The sequence below is a fragment of the Pinus tabuliformis genome, chromosome 4_2 (genome assembly GCF_031772625.1).
Source record: "Pinus tabuliformis cultivar Carrire ecotype Pingquan chromosome 4_2, CPIR1, whole genome shotgun sequence".
Taxonomy (NCBI): Eukaryota; Viridiplantae; Streptophyta; class Pinopsida; order Pinales; family Pinaceae; genus Pinus; species Pinus tabuliformis.
The window spans coordinates 900649102-900672015 of NC_142304.1; the positions used below are offsets into that span (position 1 = coordinate 900649102).

The 22914-nt window shown below is 38.3% G+C and overlaps 1 protein-coding gene across 1 annotated transcript in view; it reads left to right on the plus strand.

Moving 5' to 3' along the window:
• Positions 1-22914, plus strand: part of LOC149172600 (serine carboxypeptidase 1-like) — a 189551-nt gene that overhangs the window by 2695 nt on the left and 163942 nt on the right. The window lies entirely within an intron of this gene.

Consider the following 22914-nt stretch of genomic DNA (forward strand, 5'->3'; position numbering starts at 1 on the left):
TTTTTTCCATAATTTTTAAAATATTAAATCATTTAAAAATTAATACTTAATGTTTAAACATTAATACTTAGTTTTATATTTTTATAAATTATTTTGAATAACATTATGTAAATTAGTGAATATTTTTTATTCCATACATGGTGCAAGTTGTCTAATTGAATATCTAATTGCATCAACCACAATAATTCAAAAAAAAAATAAGAAGATCATTTTTATTGGTTATCTTTTCAAAGAAATTGGATTTCAGAAATTGCCATTTGCACAAATTGCTTAATGTAATTAATGTAGGGTTAGATTTTGAAGAAATTTAATAAACAAGTAATAAAGCACTCAGAAAATAAATAGTAGAAATATGTCCAAACTACACATGGCAGAAAAGACGAGGCTTTCATATAGTCTCACATTCTCATGAATTTCCTCATATTAAATAATGTTTATGATAAATATAAATACATGAGCAAGTTGTCTCAAGATAGTAATGTTTATGATACATATAAATACATGAGCAAGTTGTCTCAAGATAATTCGTCTACATTGAACAAACTTGGTCTCAACAAAACACTAATCTACTAGAACTAGTTGGAGAGAATCTCTCATCCTAACTAAACTCCCTAGTTTCATGAACTAACTCCTAATTCTCAATATTTGATTTCTTTAATTCTAATTTTGGATTTATAATTGTTTTATTATGAGAGTGAGCCTAGCATTCCACCCCTCAAATGAAAAATCCAAAATAAGAACAAAGAACTCTCTTCCAAGTTCTCAAGTTGATCCTCAAAAAACATTTGCATCAAAAAACCGCCAAAGCTAGATGCTGTAGAAACTGCAATATGAAGAGACCATGAGTGAGTTGCATGTCTCATTCATCTCTGAATGTCGTTTGACAACTCCATTACGTGCTAAGCTGCAAAAGGATCCAACTGTCCTTTGCTTGAAATGAGCATTGTGTGTCGAGTCAAAAAATTTGATGAACGCCCACTCACATATTTGTTTGTCCACTCACAAAAGTTGATGAACGCCCATTGGCAAATTTGCTAATGATGATCGCTCACTTGGAGATGACTGTTGCTTTTGTTGTGTTTGAAAACTGGGCACTACTGAATTTGTTGTCGATCGCTTACTCTTGAATTTTTTGATGCTCACTTGCTCATGAAAATTCCCACTCGCTGCTTTGCTGATGTTGCCGAGTCTTTCACTCTCACAACCACTGTCAATTTCATTGATATTCCCCCCCCTTTATCGGCTGAAAGGAGAGATAATTATTTTCACTTGATTTATGAACTCAACCCCTTTAGGTGTAGGAGAGTTTCAGTGGTGTGCTCCCCCATTCAACTGCACGAGAGTACCATCTTCATTTTTACCGTTGGTTGTAATATGTGTGAGCCATGTTGATTGTTGTTGTTTGCTGCATTGTGCTCATGAATGATTTGACTTGCCACAATGGTGGCAAGGATAGAGATCAAAACACACATCTTCGAGATGATCATTTCTTTAACAATGAAGGCATTTTGGTTTGACTGCAACTTCATTGTACGTGCACGTCTATTTGCTTGCAGCTTCAATTTGTGTGTATTTTTGTTTGTCTTCAACTTTCTCAAAACTAGTTGTTGTGATTTGTGTAAGAAACCCGGCACTATCAAACTGAATGGGCCTTGAATAATTTAGGATATGCAAGTTGGCATCATCTTTGACATATCCTAAGCCTCATCGATTTCTGTTACTTTGGATTTATTTTCATGGCTTCATGATTGGTTTGGAAGAAAGTTGAACTCGATCACGGACCACTTCAACACTTGAAGTTGGTTGGATCAATGACTTGGAATCATCAGCTATATTTGTATTGTTCATAGACTTGGAAGCATCACAATTCTTTAGCAACTCAGTTCTTTGTAGTTGCAACTCTAGTTGAAGGAACTCAATCATCTCATGTGCATGTTGCAGATGCACTTGAATATCAGCAAGAGTTGTTTTCCTAATGTTCACCATGTTGCGAGTTCATGATAAAATCAAATTGTTAAGAATTTGGGACAATAGAATGTGTGTCACCATGTTAGCTTTCTCGCTTTGAATTAAGGCTCGCTTGTACTGTTGCTTATGGTTGATGCTTTAAACACTTGCTAGAGTTTTATAACATGGTTTCTTGAACTCTTGATTTCACGCTCGCTTGATGATGATCGCTTTGCTTGAATGCTTCACGAACACTTTGTGAATGCTTCAATCAACTTCACACTAGCTCGTTTGCTATAGATGTCATGCCTTGAATTTCCGCACTTGATTTGACATGCTCGCTTGCTTGGAACACACACTAGCTTGCTTTGTTGTTTGAATGACACGCTCCCTTGATTGATTTCTTATTGCAGTTGTGTTAAACACTGGCTAGATTTGATGCTCACTTGAAGAATAAAATACTAGAATTCACACTTGTTTAATGATGATTGCTTGCTAGATGGCTTGCTTGAACTTGCTTGATTGATTAATAACACTTTGTGCTTTCTTGAATGTACTCACTGAATGTGCTGAGTTTTTAAGAATGGAAGGGTGTCGAACAATGTCGAAAATGCACCCAAGAGACAAATGACAAGTTGAATCTTGATCATTCAGTTGAAGACTTACTTGACTTAATGTATTCACCTTAACAATTCAAATTCGGGTGTCTGTTCCAATGGAGAATGAACCCGTACAATTCAGTTAAATTTTTTTTATCTGCAAGTGATACAAATAGTGTTGATGATGTTGATGTCGTCTTGGCTTGAGATGCTTGATTTTGCAACATCCTTAACTTGATTCCTTTGATTACATGATGTGAAATGTGCTTGCTTGGAAGATCATCTTATCAAGTTGATGATATGACGCTTTGTGCTTGTGTACTTAAACTTGATTACAAGAGCTTGATTAAGCGTTCTTATACTTCTTATGTGCATGTAGTTGTTTAAGCATAATAAGGGAGAACATTTTGGTAATTTGAACACAAGTCATCCACACGCATTCATTACACACGGTGTACTTAGGATCCCCTTTTTCAATTTCGGGTGGATCTAGGACACAAGCACCACAAAAATTATGATTTTATTAATTACTCGAATACATCATTCTTCAATGTCACAACTTTGTCATGGAAACTTCTCAATGAGAATGTAACACTTGCAAACTTTGGAAGAAAATTGCCTTCAAAAGTTGCCTCCACTGACTCAATCACTTTCTTCAACAAAATATTAAAATGAATTCTGTAACAAATACACCTTATCACTCCATTACAAGGAGATAAGCCCTTACTTTATAAAATTCTCACTTGTCACTCCACGCTAAAAAAATGCACACTTATCTCTCCACTTTTAAAAATTGCACCTTCCCTTAAAATTCCGGTATCACTCAAAATACAAAAAATCACTTCTGACTTCATTATTGTAAGTGACACTTTCCATTATGTTTCCACTAAAGCCACACCCCTCACAATTTGTATAAAATGTGGTTACTATAAAAAGTGAGTGGTCGTGACTTGTTGAAAAGTCACTTCCATTAAAATAATGTTTATGAACACACTTTAAAGAAAAAATGAATTGAAGTTTCAATTTTAAAACTTTATGCATCAAAAATCAAATTTAGAGCCATACTTATAAGGATATAGATTCAACGATCTCACTTTCGCATTCCACACGGAGGGCAATGGAAATGGGTTTCATGTAGGCTATAATTGGCTCAACGATATTTCTACAATGCTTTAATCTAGTCCTCCTCCATGCAGGTTTCAGAAGGTGTAGAAGTTACAAATTCCAGGCTCATTTAGAAGCTGAAGCCATTTCTTTCTTTCACTGCTCCTCGCAATTGCTAAGTACTCCAGTGCTTTTCTACTTCACAGTTGGGCAATGCCTTCTGCTGCATTCTAGCTAATGCTACTTAGCTCAGTATATTTTGCTTCCTCCCTCATTGTGTGTTTATTGTTTGTTGTAGCCTTCTCTCATAATGTTGTCTTCTCGTTAATGCATCCTCCAAGGTTCACACTGCCCATGGCTCACACTACCTTTATCAAATAATTCTATGTGGTTTTTGTTGCCTTCAATGGCTTATAAACTAATAGAAGGAGGCTTACAATACAAAAGTCAAGATTTCAATCCTATGGATTTTGTCACATCACTGCATTGCATAGTATTAGAAACCTGAGCACAAGGCAGCAGGTTCTACCAAGGGCTTAAACCGAATGAGCAATATCCAGTAGTTACCCAATTTATGAATGAATCATAGTTTAACTTAATGGTCACGCCATAAATATATTGCCCAACCTTAAGAAATATTTAAAACCTTAACAAATACATTGGTGCAAGATTCTCAAACAAATACTCACAGTTTCTTGGCCTGTTCCAATGATCGCGCATGCCCAAAGTGAAACAAATCATAAATTCCATCCACACAGACCCTGATGGGTTTCTCAGTCCACTCACCCTTCATGGGATCTAGAGATGGGTGCGATTCGAATCGCACTGGTGGATAGTAGACGACCCAATGTATGTAGGGCTATGAATTCTTTTGTGTAATCAGGCCCGAAAGGAGCCGACGGTGGTGCTGTCGACCTCCTGACTTACGTAAAGGGTGGTTCCATGAATGCCTTACACCGAGAATGGCTTGAGGGTTTAAATATGAAATCAAAGTGCTAGCTATGGGCTTATGCGAAAGAGGCACACACCTAGATGTATGAGACCAAGTGTTTTAAGTGGAAGAGCTAGCAAGTGGAGATATTCCTGTAGAGTGACCCAAAGATTTTATCAAAATTTATTGAGTAACTATGCCATACATTGGCCTGGTAGCTTGTGTGAAGACTACGGTGCCTAGAAAAGAAGAATGATGCGCGGGAAGAGTTGGCGACAACAAAAAATCCCCAGAATTGTTTATGAAGTGTACTACATACAGTAACCGATAGAAAAAGCCGACGGGTCAGGGATGGTGGACGAATAAATCAAAGTTGAGACTCTGCAGATGCTCAACATATGCCAAATCCTCCGTAGTTTGATTGTCTTCGATCTTGACTACACTCTCTTTCACTGTATAACTAAGCATGTAGACCACAAGTTGTTCTCATCAATGGTAGCTCTATGCAAGGATATTTATAGTGACACTGAACCAACAAACATAGAATTAACACAACCGCTTGGGAGGAGAATTCTATGGCTCTATTTGTTGGCTTTCACAAGAAAATATTGATGCAATTTCCATATCAATGACCTGTGAGTCGATCAATTCGATTTCTTGCACAATTCTCCAAATGGTCTCTAGACTATGCCTTGGTCAATCTGCCATTCTTCCACATCCAATTGATGATGAGTCCGATGATCGGATTAGTCTCTGCATACCCATTCTAACATTTCCTTGTGATTTATTCAAGAAAGTATGGTTGCAGTATTTTCGAGAGAGATTTACGAATATTTTTTATGACAAATAGATCCGAGAAACAGAAGAAAGCAAAGCCAAAGCTCAAGTCTTGAACCCATATCCTGATGACTTGATTGATTTCTATGGGCTTCAGTGATCCGATATATGAAAAAGCATACGTTACAGGTGATAATAATAAACTGCACAAAGAATATGCTGCAAAATCTTTGCCTGGAATTAGCGGGCGATCTTAAACCGAAAAATTTTAAGCTTTAACAAGAAGGTTAAATGTGCAGAACTACATAATTCTTTAGGAGCATGATCATTTTTTTATAGCCAAAAGTCAAGACAACACACGTCCTTCCACGGAGGTGACTTGGATCAACCATAAAGCTTCCATTCACCTCAAACTATATCTATCAACCATGTTGATTTTGCTTGTCCGGTCAAATAGGCCGCGTTTGTTTCTATGAATTCCATAATGAGACTTTTGGGTGACAATAAAAGGCGGAAAATGGATGAGACTCCCAATGTGTGAAGATTTGAACTTTGACCCATTGTAGATTCACTGACCTGTTACAGATTCCACATGACTGACTAGGTTGCATTTCATCAACTCGATGCTCCACAGTCAACTTTGGATTCTTTGCACTCTTCCTGGTCAGCTCTCGACTTTACCACAAGTCCTCGACTATACGTAGGTCCAACAACACTATTATCTCCAACTACCAAAACACTCCACAGACTTTGTGAGTCACAGTGAGTGCCTAAAAACTTTGCAATAATAGTAATAAAGGACAACACAACTCAATACATAGAGGCTTACATAGTTCCATGCACTAATGAGATATTTTAACCTTTCTTTGATACTAATTAAAGAAATTTAATAAACAAGTAATAAAGAACTCCAAAAATAAATAGCAGAAATATACCCAAACCAAAATTGGCGGAAAAGGCATGGAGACTTTCCTGTAGTCTCACATTGTCATGAATTTCCTCATATTAAATAATGTTTATGATACATATAAATAGATGAGCAAGTTATCTCAAGATAGTGCACCTATCTTGAACAAAATTGGTTGAGATACATTCTCAACGAAACACTAATCTAGGAGAACTAGCTGGAGAGAATCTCTCATCCTAACTAAACTCCCTAGTTTGAGGAACTAACTCCTAATTCTCATGATTTGATTTATTTAATTCTAATTTTGGATTTATAATTGTTTTGTTATGAGAGTGAGGCTAACACATTCATTACTTGCATTGGAGCATGTTATTTGTTGTCCATCATAACCTAATGGTTCATCATGCTCATTGTGGTGTCATGAACTAGAATGGCATGAAATTGCCTGAAATTACCTAGGTAGAGAGTTTACATCAAGTGTATATAGAATACGTTTTCCACCTTTTACTTCTTTCTCATCTTCATCATAATGTACACGAGATAATGCACCTCCCTTTGCAATAGATTTATCTGTGTTTCCAACCAAAGCTTTTTCTTTCTAGTACTAAACATCCCTACTAAACATATACTTCTTGGATGGAATTATAGAGTCAGTATGCATTAGACTTCTCACTATATAAAATAAAAATATAGTTCTCACTTTTGTCATCTAACTTATTTCTCAACTATTTAGGAAAATGTACATAAGAAGCACACTAAAAAATTGTTACCAGTCCAAGATTTTTTAGGAACTCCATCTCTCTTTAGTGAGTCTTATGTTAAGAATATAAAAAACAAAAGTAACTCCATTTCCCCAATATTCCTCTCGTAGATGTTTTCTTGAAAATATAATTACTACATGTCTCATTTGTGATCATCTTGATGTAAAGGACTTTGTTACTATTCTCTAGGAGTTGTTTAGATCTAGTCAATTCATAGATTGGTGTGTCGTTGAGATATTATGTGTCAAAGACAATTTCCCTATATTGAGACAACACTTCATCTGCATATGTAATATTATTTAACCAATGTGATTTAGTGTGCATTATTGAATTTTAAGTTGGTATAAGAGCGAGTCTCGTACAAATAATAAAGATTTATTTTTTTGTTGACATCACTTTGAGGGCATCGATGTTTCCACTATTACGAGGGTATATTGGATATTGGAACTTATGCGTAGGCCAAGTTTGCTGACTCGAAAGTCCTACTGGAAATTTCTGCTTGCACATGTCAAATCTACTTCACTACACAATCGATATGGTATGTGTAAATTGATAGAAAATGCTCTGATATGACCAACTCACAATTGAGAGATTGTGTATGTAAAGATGAGTTTGGCATTGTTCTATGTGATGAGAGCCCAAGGCTAGGTTTGTGAAAGAGAGGAATCGACCGTGTTATGTTGCTGAAAAGGTGAGGCATGTTGGATACTTTGACAGTGAGATCGTGGATCTGTTTGTTGTAAGTTATGTGCTCTGGAGAAGAGCTAATAGTGAGTGATTGGTGTGGCTATTGATTGTTGATCCATGTGTGTTACTGCATGCTTCGGAAGAGGATATAACGACTCATTGGTGTGTCTGCCAACTGGTGAGCCAACCTGTGCATCAAGTAGACTGAGTGTTGGTAAGGTTGTTGGAAAACTACTCTCAAAAACAGCATTAAATAAAATGACAACATGTATACTTGTGGTACACAAGTAAATCAAGCAAGTAGACTTTATTTACAGGTTGTGGATTTTTTCTGCGGGCTGAGGGACATGGGTTAAATGAAGTTTTGAGTGGGAGTACAAATCAGACCATTCCGCAACACATAAGATAGTTAAAGCACTTAATGAAGGGTTGGTGAATAATTATGGTCAAAAATTTATTCTGCAATTATTACCTACACTCCTCAACATCTGCAAGTTCAAAAAATAATTTATTCCTTACAATCTCCCATAATGTCTTAATACTTTGACTTTCTCATAAATTATTATGTTGAAATGTATTTTTTAATACACATGTGAAGAATTATTTAGTTTAGTCGAGGGTGTGAGGTCAAGAGGAGAAAATCGTAGAGAAAATTTTGGTGGGCGCATGAAAACAAATAGTCACTACTCCACAACCCCTACTAAAGTGTAAATAGCCATAAGAACTTTAGTTGAAACCTCCATGTGAATGTATTTCATGCATTAAGAATTATATTCTAAAATTTTGTTTTGTTGCTCCAAATTTTTACTCTATTCTACTGTGCATCAGTTTTTTTGTGTTTTAAGCTCTTAGCTAGTTGCGATTTGATCTCAACAACTCAACTATTAAGGGAAAGACTCCTCTGCTATGCTCCTCCTAATATTTCACGTCATATTAGAGTTGGTGACACTGTGTTAGTTTAAAAATAAGCGCTTTTAGTGGGAGTTAAAAATTGTTTTGAAGGGACATCTTTTTGAAGCGTATTTAGCAATGGGGAGGGTTTTATTTACTCTCAGAAATGGAAGCATCAAGAAAAAGCTTGTTTAATCCTCAAATACCTCATTTTAATGGGAAAAATTATCATTATTGGGCTATTACAATGAAGGCTCTCTTTTCTTCCCAAGATATTTAGGATTTGGTAGAGAATGGTTTTCAAGAACCAGGAGACGCAACATCATATAATGCTTTAACACAAGCATAAAGGGATTTGTTGAGGACAATAGGAAGAAGGATGAAAAATCAATCTTTTACATATTTTGAGTAATTCTTTAAAGTATTTTCCTAAGGATTACAACGTCAAGAGAGTTGAAGCAACCATGGGACACCCTTTTAGATAGCCTACCAAGGCATGGCAAAAGTGAAGACAACAAAGCTATAAATGCTAATCAAAGATTTTGAGACAATTTGTATGAAAGAGTCTGAGGATGTAGACTCATCTTCTATGCACGTAATTGTACTAGTTACTCAAATAAAGTCTCCTGGTCAGACATTTGAGGAAACGAGAATAATTCATAAAGTTTTGTGAAGTCTGTGAGTAAGGTTTCATGCCACTTTGTTATAGTGGCTACAACCACCCTCCAAAATTTTTCCTTGGCTTCATTTTTGTGCCTCCTGAACAAATTTTCACAACACCTTGTCTTGGTTCATCGAGTACACAAGCTTCAGTGTTTTTCTTGTAGAAAGGCAGCCTGTCGATCAAAGCTTGATGCATTTCCCTCACAAGTTGTTCATTCAGACTTGGTCCAACTATAGGTTGAGCAGACCCCCCATGAAATTGTGCAATTCTAGAGGGCAACCAACCTTCCCTCTAGCATTGTGCAATTCTGTCTGGTAGATTATTGGGCTGTAGAACAGTGCAATCCCACTACTGAGGCATCACCCAAAAAATTACGCTATCCTTCCCAGCAGGGTTGTTTAGCCTAGGAATTGTGCAATCCCGGGCAGACGTCAATTTCCCTGCCCGTAAATTACACAAATCTCTTGGGCAACTAGCCCAACTCCCATCCAAAAATGCACATTTCCTCCCAGCAATTGAGCAGCCTCATGCATGAGCAATTAGGTTGACCAGTTCCACCCAGGACCAAGGAAACTTGACTTGCATGCATGGTTTACTTTTCCTGGAATAGAAAAAGGCAACATGCAAAAATAATCCCTTGATTGAGGGAGCTATGTTTAGTAGCTAGAGGTTACATGCAAAGTTAGTTTAGAAGCTTTACTCCAAGTGTCACATTTTCCTAGATTTGTGGCATGCATGTCATGAGCTCAAACATATTTATCGACACATTAGAGCTCATTCTTTCACATCTATCTTGGAGTTTTGACATCCCACAACACATCTAGGACTCTTCAACACATCTAACTCACCTATTCACGGGGTAGGTGGCCTCAACTTGTCTTTTTCAACATTTTTGTCGCTTTTTTGTGTTTTCGCTCGTGTGGGTGTTGTTTGATTGATTTCTTTGAACACTTGCTATCTTTTACATGCATACTAGCTTGTACTAGCACCGTTTCAGTTTTCATTGCTATCTCATTACTATCACATGCATGAATGGTCATTGATTCGACAACTCGCTTCACCCACATGCATGTTGATCTGTTCACTAAATCTTTCATTCAATGTTTGCATGCATGATCAATCACTTTTGCTTTCACTTAGTGTCTCAATGCATTCACTTTCACATTTTCTTTTAGCTACCCATCGGTGAGTCTCGCTAACCTTAGCCCAAACTCTGTCTTCACCTAGAAAACATTGCATAATCTGAAGATGGAAGGCTCTATCTTCCTCTCCATAAATGTGCATTTCTACCCAAGAAATGTCTTGCAGGATTGTTTTTCACATTTCTAAGGGACAATGACTGTTGGCTGAGAAAATTGCACAATGCAGTCCTGGAGCCTGCAGTCATTCCAAGCTGGAAGTGTGCATTGCGTAATCCCAGTAGTCACTAGCCAGCCTTGATTGCACCTTGTGAGCATCCAGTAGCCACCCAGCCTCCTGACATAATCCAAATTTATTTTCCGCAATTATGCCAACCAGTCTCCCACCCTCTCAGAAGAAATTGTGCAATCTTGCCTATCAATTCCCAGGTATGTGTTATGTCATTCCCTGAATTTGCTTTGGTTTTTATTGATAGATTTCCTGGTATGCATGTTGCTTTGTCTCCATATCTTTCAGGTGTTCATCTACCTCTTAGAAGTACATGATCAGTGGCCCCCAAGACAGTGGGATCAAAGGACAGTGATGGAAGTGCAACTGGAGCAATAGTTGAACAAGCGTCCACATGTCTACTGATCTAGGAAGATACCAACTTGCTTCTAGACAAGGACATCAAGATGAAATGGAAAGAGTTCAATGAAGCATTTATAGGCTCTTTTGAGGAATACCTCAAAGGCCATCAGGTGCATGCGAACATTCACAAGTTCGGCTTGTATCGGATTGCATGTAGATACCCCACGGTCCCATGCACAAACCTGATACAATGGAGCATCTCTAACACTAATCCCGAGATGATGACTTTGAGTAGTGGCAATGAGACAAATCTTGCAACCTTCTGGGCACAATATTATGATGACATGTATTAGATGTCAAAGCTCATGACTATCATGGAGAATCCCTTTAGCTTACCCAGCAGTAGTGATAACTCCAAAGACATTCTGAAGAACTGGGTAAAGGAGTCGTCTAGATTCGCGATGACACCCAACTATATCTACAAGACGAAGATATTTCGGAATTCGTATCAATACTTGGTCATATTTCCATGTCGAATCTATGGCCAAGAAAGCAAGGAAACCTTCTGACAGAGTAGGGTGATCGTGCTAGACCGACTGGCTAGAGAAGGAAAACCATGTAACTCATCCAACATGTTGGCTCATCAGCTGAAGGAATAGGTAAGAAGGGCTCAACTATCACCTGGAGGTATGAAAATAGAGATCTACATGTTTGCCTACTTCCTAGATTCAATCTGTGTCCGACAAGAGTTCCTGGGCTTGGAGTGGACATGGTTGCTGACGAAGACTGTTGTGAATGCATATTGTAAGTTGTTTTCCGAATGAAGCTATAGAGGAGTTATCACATGGCTCTCTGATCATTTTGTCACCCCAGTTTACAAGATGATATTTAAACATGATCCACCATGCATGTCGAAGGAAGAAATGGAGGCACTGTTAGACATTGTTGATTGGTATGCCTAAACGTTTGACACCTTCATACGAATGTTCAGCATGAAGAAGCCTCCTCATGTTCTACTGATGTTTTCCTTGGATATACTCATCATGTAGGAAGGAGCATATCACATCTCGATAGGATTGATAGCTAGACAACACCGAAAGAAGAAGGCACGTTGACCCTCTCTTTTGTTGTGGATTGGGTTGTATGAGATCCAGAGTTTCAAGAAAGTGTATGCCAAAGAAAAATAGATGAAGAAGTACCCATTCAACCTCCAAAGTTACAATCTGTATCACATACATTGCATTATGAAATATCACTACATGAGAGTACAGTTCAACTAGATCCACAAGGCATTTCATTGGGTCAAGGAGGATACATGGACGTATTGGTACAGTTTCTCTAGACCCATCGAAGAGGTCGACTTCATTGTGGAGTGGTTAGCGAAGCAACATCTTGAGAACATTAGCACCAACACCTGTAGCAGCAGAGGAAATCATACTAGTGCGTGACAAGGGTAAGAGGAAGATCGATGATCACACGGAGGAAGAGAAAAGCTGCAAGTTTCAAGGAGATCCATTGGTCGAGAAAGAAGCTATGGCTATAGAGGCGAAGAGGCAACAACGCGACAGGTAAATTTCACAAAGGCAAAGGGAGAAGAGAAGAATGGAGGAAACATAGAAGGAGTTGCATGAGTTGAAGAAGCAACTCTAGAAGGAAAAAGAGTTGCGCAAATAGGAGAGGGAAGTGCAGCAACAATAGGTACTGCATGGTGGGCAACATATGAAAATAGATGAAACAGTGCCTGTGTAGGTAGCAGATTCATCAGAAGATCTGGCATCAGGTAGACAGGATGAACCATCATAGGAGCATGACTTCACTCATGAGATAGAGCAAGCATTTCAACGGTTGGATATAGACATGGAGCACCAGGATTTGGAACAGGAAATCGACCTCATGGCTGACCACCAAGAGGCCGACTTACCAGCTTCACCACATCCAGATGGTGAGCAAGTCTCAAGTTACCAAGAAGGCACTTAGATCCTTGGAGATCAGCCGAAAGGGGAGATGCACAACATTTCATTCGATGAGTCTCAACATAGAGTTGTGCAGTCTCGTAAAGTGTCAAGTCCAGAGGATCATACATCTCCTGTGCAAGTTGAGGAATGACTGATCATGTCTAACATGTGCAAACATCCAGTAGCCTTGGCTGATGAAACCATAGTGTATGCCGAAATGACTAGCTCAAGTGTTCGCTATCTGATAACTCAGAATGAGCGAATGGCTAAGGAACATCAGACGACCACGAAAGGAGGAGAGTTAGTGATAGCGTCCACCTGAGCTGAACTGAAGAAGTCAATATTAGATGAAGTATTGTACCTTGATACAGTTATGCAATCGTTGTACTCCAAGTTTGGCACCGTGCATAAGGCAGTCGTCCATCTCAACGTATGGCAGCAACGATGTGCTAGAAGAACACATACCTTGACAAACTTGCATGCTGATATCAATATTTCAAGTTAATGACATCGCTAAGATTTGGTCGACCTTTCAAACCATCTAATGTGGTTCATCCTCAGGACAAGGTGAGATACAAGGGAATACCACCTCACTTGCCTAATATGGTGAAGGCTAGTGCAGTCGAGTTGAAGGCACGTATCTGGAGTGAGATCTGGAGCTATGAAGAGCTCTCGTAGCTCATCACTTGTACGAAAACTTCCCATGCATGTGTATTCAAGAGTATGGATTTTGTGGTGTGCACACATCCGATCCCATCTATTGGGACTCTCACCTAGGCAAACACAAAGGCAGGGTCTGACTATAGCTTGAATTGTACTTAAACGAGTTGATGCGCATTACCTCCAGCCCAGATTTTCCCATTAGTGCAGACATCATGCACAAGCATATTGTTGGTCTGGCTGCATTGAGGACAATCATGTGCATGCCTACATGCGAGTTGGATAGGGGAGCCCAAGTAGTGTACCCAAATTTTATGGAGGCAAGAGTCAAGTTCCAAAAGATGTCACCTTGGAGCACAAAGACACCATCAAGGACTACCAATCTTGGCATTAGTATGTTACTGTTGATTAGCACAAGGATGTTCAGGAATTGGTCTTCCATGGTTGTCTAATTCATAGTAATGTATAGCATGGCCTGCTCAAGCCATTTCTCTCACATGGGTACATGTGCATTGTAATGTAATGTCTTGTCAAGTGTCGATAGTTGGATGTAACAGTCATAGAGTAGATGAAGAGTCATGAGGGTAGATGAACTATCGCAAAGGGAAATGTGAAGGGCCACCCCAAACATTGCTATAAATAGTCCCTCATAACTCATTGTATGGGCTTTTGGTCAGCCAAGCTTCTGATAACACTATCTTGGATAGATCTTGGACAATATTGTAATGAGCCTTACCTTCTCCACTGTGTAGAGCTAGTACATCTCTTTCGAGGAGCAAGTAGTTGTGGTTGTAATGTTATCCTATCAGAACTAGTGGTTGGACATGGATGTATTGTATGACTGGAACTTACACTTCTTAATATAACAAGATCCAGCATGTTTCATGAATATGTTGTATTCTATTATATTCTATCTGGTTTACTCTAAATGATATATGTATTTGTTTCCTTACTCGTGCATGTATAAACTATTTTGTATAAGTATGTATGAATATTTCCAAAATGTGTTGCTGGTTTAACCATCACTTTGGGTTGCTTGCTAACTTGCCTTCCATGTTGTGATGCATCTTCGCTCTTGTGTTCCCTTCTTAACTGCATGATATCATAGGTTTCCAAGGGGCACACATATCTCAACCCCCGTGTGTTAGAACCTCTCATGCACCTTCCTTGGCTCACTACAGCTGTCACACCCTTGCTACCAACAAAGTTATCTTACCTGCTTCTGTCCGACATCGCAGTCAAAGCATTACCGTATGACACACTGCTGGGACTCCTACACCAAACGATTTACAGTCTAATTGGGACTTCTTACCGAGGAGATCCCCTGACATGCTGGTGGGTCGAGCACTCTAAAAATTTCTGGTGCTAGAAGGAGGACCAGATGACAAGCTATGTCCTCTCATCCTATTTTGAACCTTTGCATATTTATCATGGATTCTTGCACTCTTCTCCCTGCACGAGTTTTTTTGAATCATGACGATGTCACCATCACGAGGGAGTTTTTCGATCACTTTTCCACTTACACATATGATGGTGAAGGCGAAGTGGCCTGGCCTGAGTTCTTACATGAATTTCTTTCCATGCTTCATGACGAAGATGTGTGTTCTGGTGAACATGCCAGCTTTCTTGTTGTATACACACTTTGCGAATCTCCACTTCGGTGGCTGTGTAGTCTACCGGTTGAGAGCGTACAATCACTTGAGAACTTCTGCGATATCATTGAAGACACTTTCTATCATTTTGATATAGACCATCTTGACCAAAAATTGTTACAAGAACGGAAGAATCTGCATGAATCAATTATGGATTTTTGATAGCGCTTCCATTGTTTCTGGGAAAACTAGTGTCTTCTCAATTGACTAGCCCTCTAGGTTTGGCAGCTACCCTAGCAAAAACAGTTTAAAGCAATTTGTGATTTCTTCTATGTATAATAGACAAGAGAAAAACAAAGGAACTAACCTGGATCTTCCACTTAAATCCTTGCTTGATCTCCCTCCCCCTTGACAGAGCTTGCAACTCCTCTCCATACTTATCCTGCTTGGAGAGTACCTGTAGAAACACAGTAACAAAGAACCGTCAAAGTATCTTGATCTATTATATCATAAGAATTGCATAATCAGAAATGTAATGAACATACAATGGCATTCATAAACAATAAAATTCACAATTGCATAGTTATATGGAAGAAAACTCAAAGAACTTTATTAAATAGAAGGGAGAATTACAACCCAATTGTCTGATCCAGCATCATCCTCCCAGCATCAAAGCCCTCTTCACCTCATGAAAAGCAATATCACACCAACAATACAATTCTCTTTCTCAAACACAAACTATCGGCACTTCCTTACAAATTACAAAATTCTAGCCTCCAGATATCTTAGATGAGGGTTGCATTTATAGATGTGTGCAAGGTTGTGAGTCATATTTGGGGTTTTGATTAGTGTCATTCCACTTGTTGCATTTGGTTCCACTTGGATATTTCTTGGATCTCTTACTCATCCATGGGCGAATTCAGAGAGGCAAGTGTCATAGGAGAAGTTTCTAGAAGTTTCCATGAGCATCCACTTAACAAACTGTCTTAGACATTTGTCCATCCTCACTCATCACAGTGTATAGAAGGCCTCATCAGTATGCATCACACCTGGCTAGTGTAGAAGTCAGTATGCATTGCACCCTGACAGAGAAGTAGTTAGTATGGTCCAGTTTAGGCCAATTCTAGATGGTTTTTCAAGTGGAACTTTTGGGGAATGATGTAATCAGTTGACCATGATCTTTTAGGGTATGAAACAACTCTTTTAGGGGTTAAAGAGATATTGTTTATTGACATATAAGATTGCGGTTGAAGTGCCCAAATATGTCTATAACAGTGGCCCCCTAAAGCATGAAGTTGTAAATCTTTGATGTCAGGTGAAATGCTTTATCATGAGGATCTGAGGTTTCAAAACTAGAAGGTGACCTGTATAAGATACAATACAATACATCATCATAATATAATTTTCATGATCTACTTGAGGCGGGCATTCCCATGCTCAACTTTATAAATTCATTTCATATACATATAGAAGATAGTCGTCTACATATGTAGACTGATTCTTCAAATATAGATTCATCATCCCTGGCTCGGATGACCATCTGTGCAGCTTCTGTGTACATTTGATGTCTTTATATCCCTAAATATATTGCAGCCCGGATGGATGAAACTAGATCCGGGGTCTTCAAACTCATTCAATCTTCGCTCGATGTACAAGTCAATCCATGTGAAGATATGTTCTGAAGTCGAACATCGAAAGATATCGCTTGATTACCAACCAATAATGTGAGTTGTTAAAATACACGAGAGGAATCATCGATAATGATAATGACCCTCAAGGTACTATAGTACAATTCACATGGTGTGAATATATGATCTGATGTCTAACACCATGCAAAAGCTTTCGGTCGAAGGCCATTGATGTTAACCTATTTCCGGAAGTGAGAAAATTGCCATTGAGGCATGCAAGCTTCAAAGTACTGAAAAGGGTTTCTAAATCAACTTCTTGGATAATGAGCTGATGTTATAAAACCAGCTCAGGAAAAGATAGAAAAGATAGATCAACGCCTTAGAATTCAGCCTCTTCGAGGGGGCAACCTCCTTTACATTACATAAATGAAAAATTCTTGGATGATTCAAATGACAAAACCTCCTTTCTATATATAGGAGTCTAAGGAGTCACAATATAATCCAGCCGACCTAACAATAATAATATAAAGCCACAAAAATAACAATAGAGGGATTCTATGGGGCACAGTAATAACAATATGGGGGAAATAGGGGCACAACAATATTAATAAGGGGTATAACTACAATAGTAATGGGGTAATCACTAGTATTATAGGGACCCAACATGCCCCTCTCCTTCAAAAAAGTGTTGTCCTCAACGCTTGAGTAGTTCTGGATACTTTTGCATAAAATTCTCATCCTCCCATGTGGAATCTTCAGCGGATAAGTTCTTCCACTTGATAAGATACTCTGAAATTGATCGATTTCGTAGCTGTCGAGTTCTTGTTTCTGTGACTGCTTCCGGTTCCAATATAATTTTTCCTTCCTCGTCAAGTTCTGGCAATATTGTTTGAATTGGGAGCTTGTCACCTATAACCTTCTTTAAACATGAAACATGGAAAACTGGGTGCAATCGAGAAGCTGCAGGAAGCTCCAATTTGTATGCCATAGTACCAATCTTTTGCAACACCTTGTACGGACCATAATACTTTGGTGATAATTTATTATCCTTCTTAGCTTGCTTGAGGGACATTTGCTTATATGGTTGTAGCCGTAGGAATACCCAATCACCTACATCAAAACTTCTTTCACTGCGATGTTGATCTGCCTGTTGTTTCATTCTATTTTGTGCCAACACGAGGTTATCCTTTAAGAGTTGGAGGACTTGTTGTTGATGTTCGATGTGATGTTCCACTGCCTGAACCTTAGAATTTTCTCTTAAATATGATGTGATGGATGGTGGTTGATACCCATAAAGTGCCATAAATGGGGTCATTTTTGTTGCTGTATGGAAGGAAGTGTTATACCACCATTCAGCCAGAGGCAACCATTTGACCCATTGTGTCTGTTTATCAGATACAAAGCAACGAAGATATCCTTCCAAACATTTGTTTACTATCTCAGTTTTCCCATCAGATTGAGGATGATAAGATGACAAGAAAATAATTTTGTCCAAAAATTTCCAGTGAAAATGGGATCTCTGTCACTTACAATAATCTTTGGGTTTCCATGTAGCTTTTGAATTGTTTCCATAAATGCAGTAGAAACTGTACTGGCTTTAAATGGATGTGATAATGCACAAAAGTGTGCATACTTGGTAAGTCTGTCAACTACCACCATGATGACACTCTTTCCCTCAGACTTGGGTAAACCTGTGATAAAATCCATTGAAACCTCCTCCCAACGTTGGCTTGGAATGGATAAAGGTTGTAATAGACCTGGTGTCTTAATTGTTTCAACTTTATTTTGTTGGCAAACCAAACATTCCGCCACAAACTTTTGAATATCTGATTTAAGGCCATCCCAAAAAAATTCCTTCTTAACCCTGTGGTAAGTTTTTAAAAATCCTGAGTGCCCTCCTAAGGGAGAAGTGTGCAATTCCATAAGAATCTTTTGTTTTAGCTGGGAATTCTTACAGAGGTATAAGCGATCTTTGTACCATAACGAATCATTTTTCCAGCTAAATGTATCAGACGTACTGGAATCTTGTTGTAACTTTCGAATAAGTGCCCACACTTCTTCGTCATTCTTCCATTCCTCCCTTGCTTCGTTTATCCAATCTGGTTGGATAATAGAAATGGCGCACAACAATGCTTCCACATCCTCATCCTTTCTTGAGAGTGCATCTGCCACCACATTTTGCTTCCCTTTTTTGTAGATGATTTCAAAGTCATAACCCAACATCTTTGTGACCCACTTTTGTTGCTCTTCAGAGGATAATCTTTGTTCTAAAAAGTATTTAAGGCTATCATGATCCGTTTTTACCTTGAAGTGTCTTCCCATTAGGTAGGGTCGCCATTTCTTAAGTGCATGGAGTATTGCCAACATTTCCTTCTCATAAATAGCTTTGCTTAAAAACTTTCCCTTGATTGGACGACTTTCAAAAGCAATGGGTCTTTCATCTTGCATTAGAACAACACCAATTCCATTTCCTGAAGCATCACATTCCACAATAAAGGTTTTTGTGAAGTCCGGTGTAGCTAAGACCGGTGCTTGGCACATTGCCTCTTTAAGATGTTCAAAGGCCTTTGTTGCTTCCGGAGTCCATGAAAATGCATCTTTCTTCAATAATGTTGTTAGAGGTGCTGCTATTCTCCCATAATTCTTAACAAACTTGCGATAATACCCTGTCAACCCAAGAAATCCTCGCAGATGCTTTATGGATGTGGGGATTTTCCATTCCTTAATGGCTTTAATTTTGCTAGGGTCTACCTTAACTCCTTCATGAGATACAATATGACCCAAATATTCCACCTCTTGGACTCCAAAGAAACATTTGGATCTTTTTGCATATAATTGTTTCTCCTCCAATAGTTGTAGCACCCTGTCAACATGTTCAACATGATCCTTCCAAGACTTGTTGTAGATTAGTATATCATCAAAAAATACTAACACAAATTTTCTAAGGAATGGTTTGAAAATTGAATTCATCAAACCTTGAAATGTTGAAGGTGCATTGGTAAGGCCAAAAGGCATGACCAAAAATTCATAATGACCCTCATGAGTTCTAAATGTTGTTTTCGGAATGTCTTCAATCTTCATTCTGATTTGATGATATCCTGAACGAAGATCCAACTTGGTGAAGTAAATTGATCCATGCAATTCATCCAGTAATTCATCAATGACAGGAATGGGGAACTTATCTTTAATAGTGAGCTTGTTGAGCTCCCTATAATCCGGACACATGCGCCATGATCCATCCTTCTTGTGCACCAATACTACTGGAGCAGAGAAAGAACTTTGACTCGGTTGAATTATACCAGCCTCTAGCATTTCTGCAACCATACGTTCAATTTCACTCTTTTGGACATAGGGATATCTGTACGGCCTGATGTTTGGAGGAACACTTCCTGGAATCAGATGAATAGCATGATCATGATCACGCATAGGTGGGAGACCTTTGGGAGTCTCAAATACCTTGGAATGATTGTCCAGGACTTTTTGGAGATCTGGAGAAATAGATGATTCCAATGTGGAAACATCTAGCGAACATAATTGTGCAATTACACCTCTTTGCTCCTTTTTTAGAAGCTTTGTCATACCATTAGAGCTGATTATCTTTCCTGGTTTCCCTGCAATACCCCTTAATTCAACTTCCTTTCCTTCCGTAGAAAATTTGATGAAAAGTTCTTGAAAATTAAAAGCTATTGTACCCAAGGATTGTAGCCATTGGACTCCTAGTACAACATCAACACCTCCCATTGGAATGGAAAGCATTGGGCTAGTCAATACATATTCTCCCATGGATAGCTTGATATTATGGCACTTTCCAGAGCAATTTATTGTTCCTCCATTTGCAATCATCACTTGACACTCTGGTGCTGGATATAGGAAGCAATTCAATTCTTTTGCTACCTTACAATGAATAAAATTGTGGGTGCTTCCTGAATCAATCAACACTATTACCTTTTTCTTCTTGATTTGTCCTTCTATCTTGATGGTTTGAGGAGTGGTAATTCCCGCCAATGCATTACAAGATATGGTCGGATTTATTTGTTCTTCATCTAGGCTTTGTTCCTGGAGTATATCCTCTTCTTTTGACCTTTCTTGCTCCTTTTCTTCTTCCTCTTCACAATCTATGTAGAATAATTTCTTCTCAGCACACTTATGACCTTTAGTGTATTTGCTATCACAACTGTAACAAAGCCCTTTTGCTCTTTTTTCTTCCAATTGTTGTGGTGTCAACCTTATAGGTTGTGGAAGACTAGGGGCAACAACACTTCCGTCTTTATAGTTGTGAGTGGTATGCTTCCTGGTTGCCATAATTTTGCTTTCCATTTTTCTTGCTAACCTGAATGCCTTCTCTAATGAATCAGGTTCCCAAAGGCGAACATCATGTTGGATATTATCCTTTAAAGACCCTATGAACACATCAATCCTATGCTCCTCTGGAATATCTTTTACCCTTATGTTCAATTTTTGAAACTCCTCAATGTGCTCCATTATTGAACCCTTTTGTTTGAGACTTATCAATTGGCTAAAAAAAGTGTTGCTTTTTGTATCCTCATAATGTGCTATCAATTCTTCCGTAAAAATTGCCCAAGTGATAAATTGTTTACGAGAGCAAAGCCATTGATACCATACAAACTGATTTGGTTCCAAATATAAAGTTGCCATACGTACCTTTTGTGTGTTTTGCACATTATTGAGATCGAAGAATTGCTCCATCTGTAATATCCATGTGGCAGGATCCTTGCCATCAAACTTCCTCATATCGATTTTTGGAATATGGTGAGTCTTCGATCCAACATTAGAGTCTATGGAATCATGATTAACATTTCTTTTGTTCTCATCATGAGTTTCCTTTAGTACCCTTTCACCATTAGTGACCATTTCTTGTAGCAACTTATTCATATTTATCTTCAATTCGTCCATGTCTGTATTTAGATCTATCTTTAAATCGTCCATCTTAGCTTCTACGCCTTTCTTTAAACCATCCATATTAGCTTCTACATCTTTCTTTAAACCATCCATCTTAGATTCTGTTCCTTTTTGTGCAAGTGACAATTGTTGCACTTGGTCTTGTAATTTTGATATATCATGTTGCATTTCTTCCTCTTCTTCATGCGTCATGCTAGAGATTTCAGGTTTCCTACTAGGTGTTTGCTTTTTCTTTCCTCAGGGCATCAATTACCAATAATAATGCTTTACTATGCCCTTTGAATTCCATCAAAGTAATTTTTCAAACCAATATTATGCAAAAGTTTTTAAAAACTACACACCTTTTTTTCACTTTGTAGGAGCTCGATATTGCCTCTGATGTATCTCTGTACTTTCCAATCATCTAGTTCTGAATTTATGACCTGCACTAGCCCTTTGTGTCTTCTTTCCAATGCCACAAGTCTGACCCAAATTGAATTCTCCAAGGAAGAGTTATGCGAAATCCCCCACAGTGACATGATTATAGACTAGCTCAGTAGAGCGAACTTGTACGACATGCCACGAGTCACTATTTCGACCTTTGGATCTGAAAAATGCATAAAAGAAACTAAATTCTGTCCTGTTTCTTTCTGTACATTCTTACAAAATTTCAATCCGATCCCCATAGAGAAATTTATGACGATTTTCCTTAGGTCACCTGTTTGGAATGTAATTCAGGAGTCTGCAAAAAGACCAACTTCCTCATTTTATATCTCCGCAAATATAGTGCGAAAAGCTCTGAAATTTGGACCTGAGGTTCAATGTGATTTCTTCTCAAATGGGTTTTTTTTGCAACTTCTAAAACGCCACGGAAAAAACGTTATAGCGAAAATTCCACGAAGACCTGTTTGGAGCAGCGAAATCCTAAAATCCAAAGCTTTGATACCAAATGTTATGAAACCAGCTCAAGAAAATATAGAAAAGATAGATCAACGCCTTAGAATTCAGCCTCTTCGAGGGGGCAACCTCCTTTACATTACATAAATGAACAATTCTTCGATGATTCAAATGAAAAAACCTCCTTTCTATATATAGGAGTCTAAGGAGTCACAATATAATCCAGCCAACCTAACAATAATAATATAAAGCCACAAAAATAACAATAGAGGGATTCTATGGGGCACAGTAATAACAATACGGGG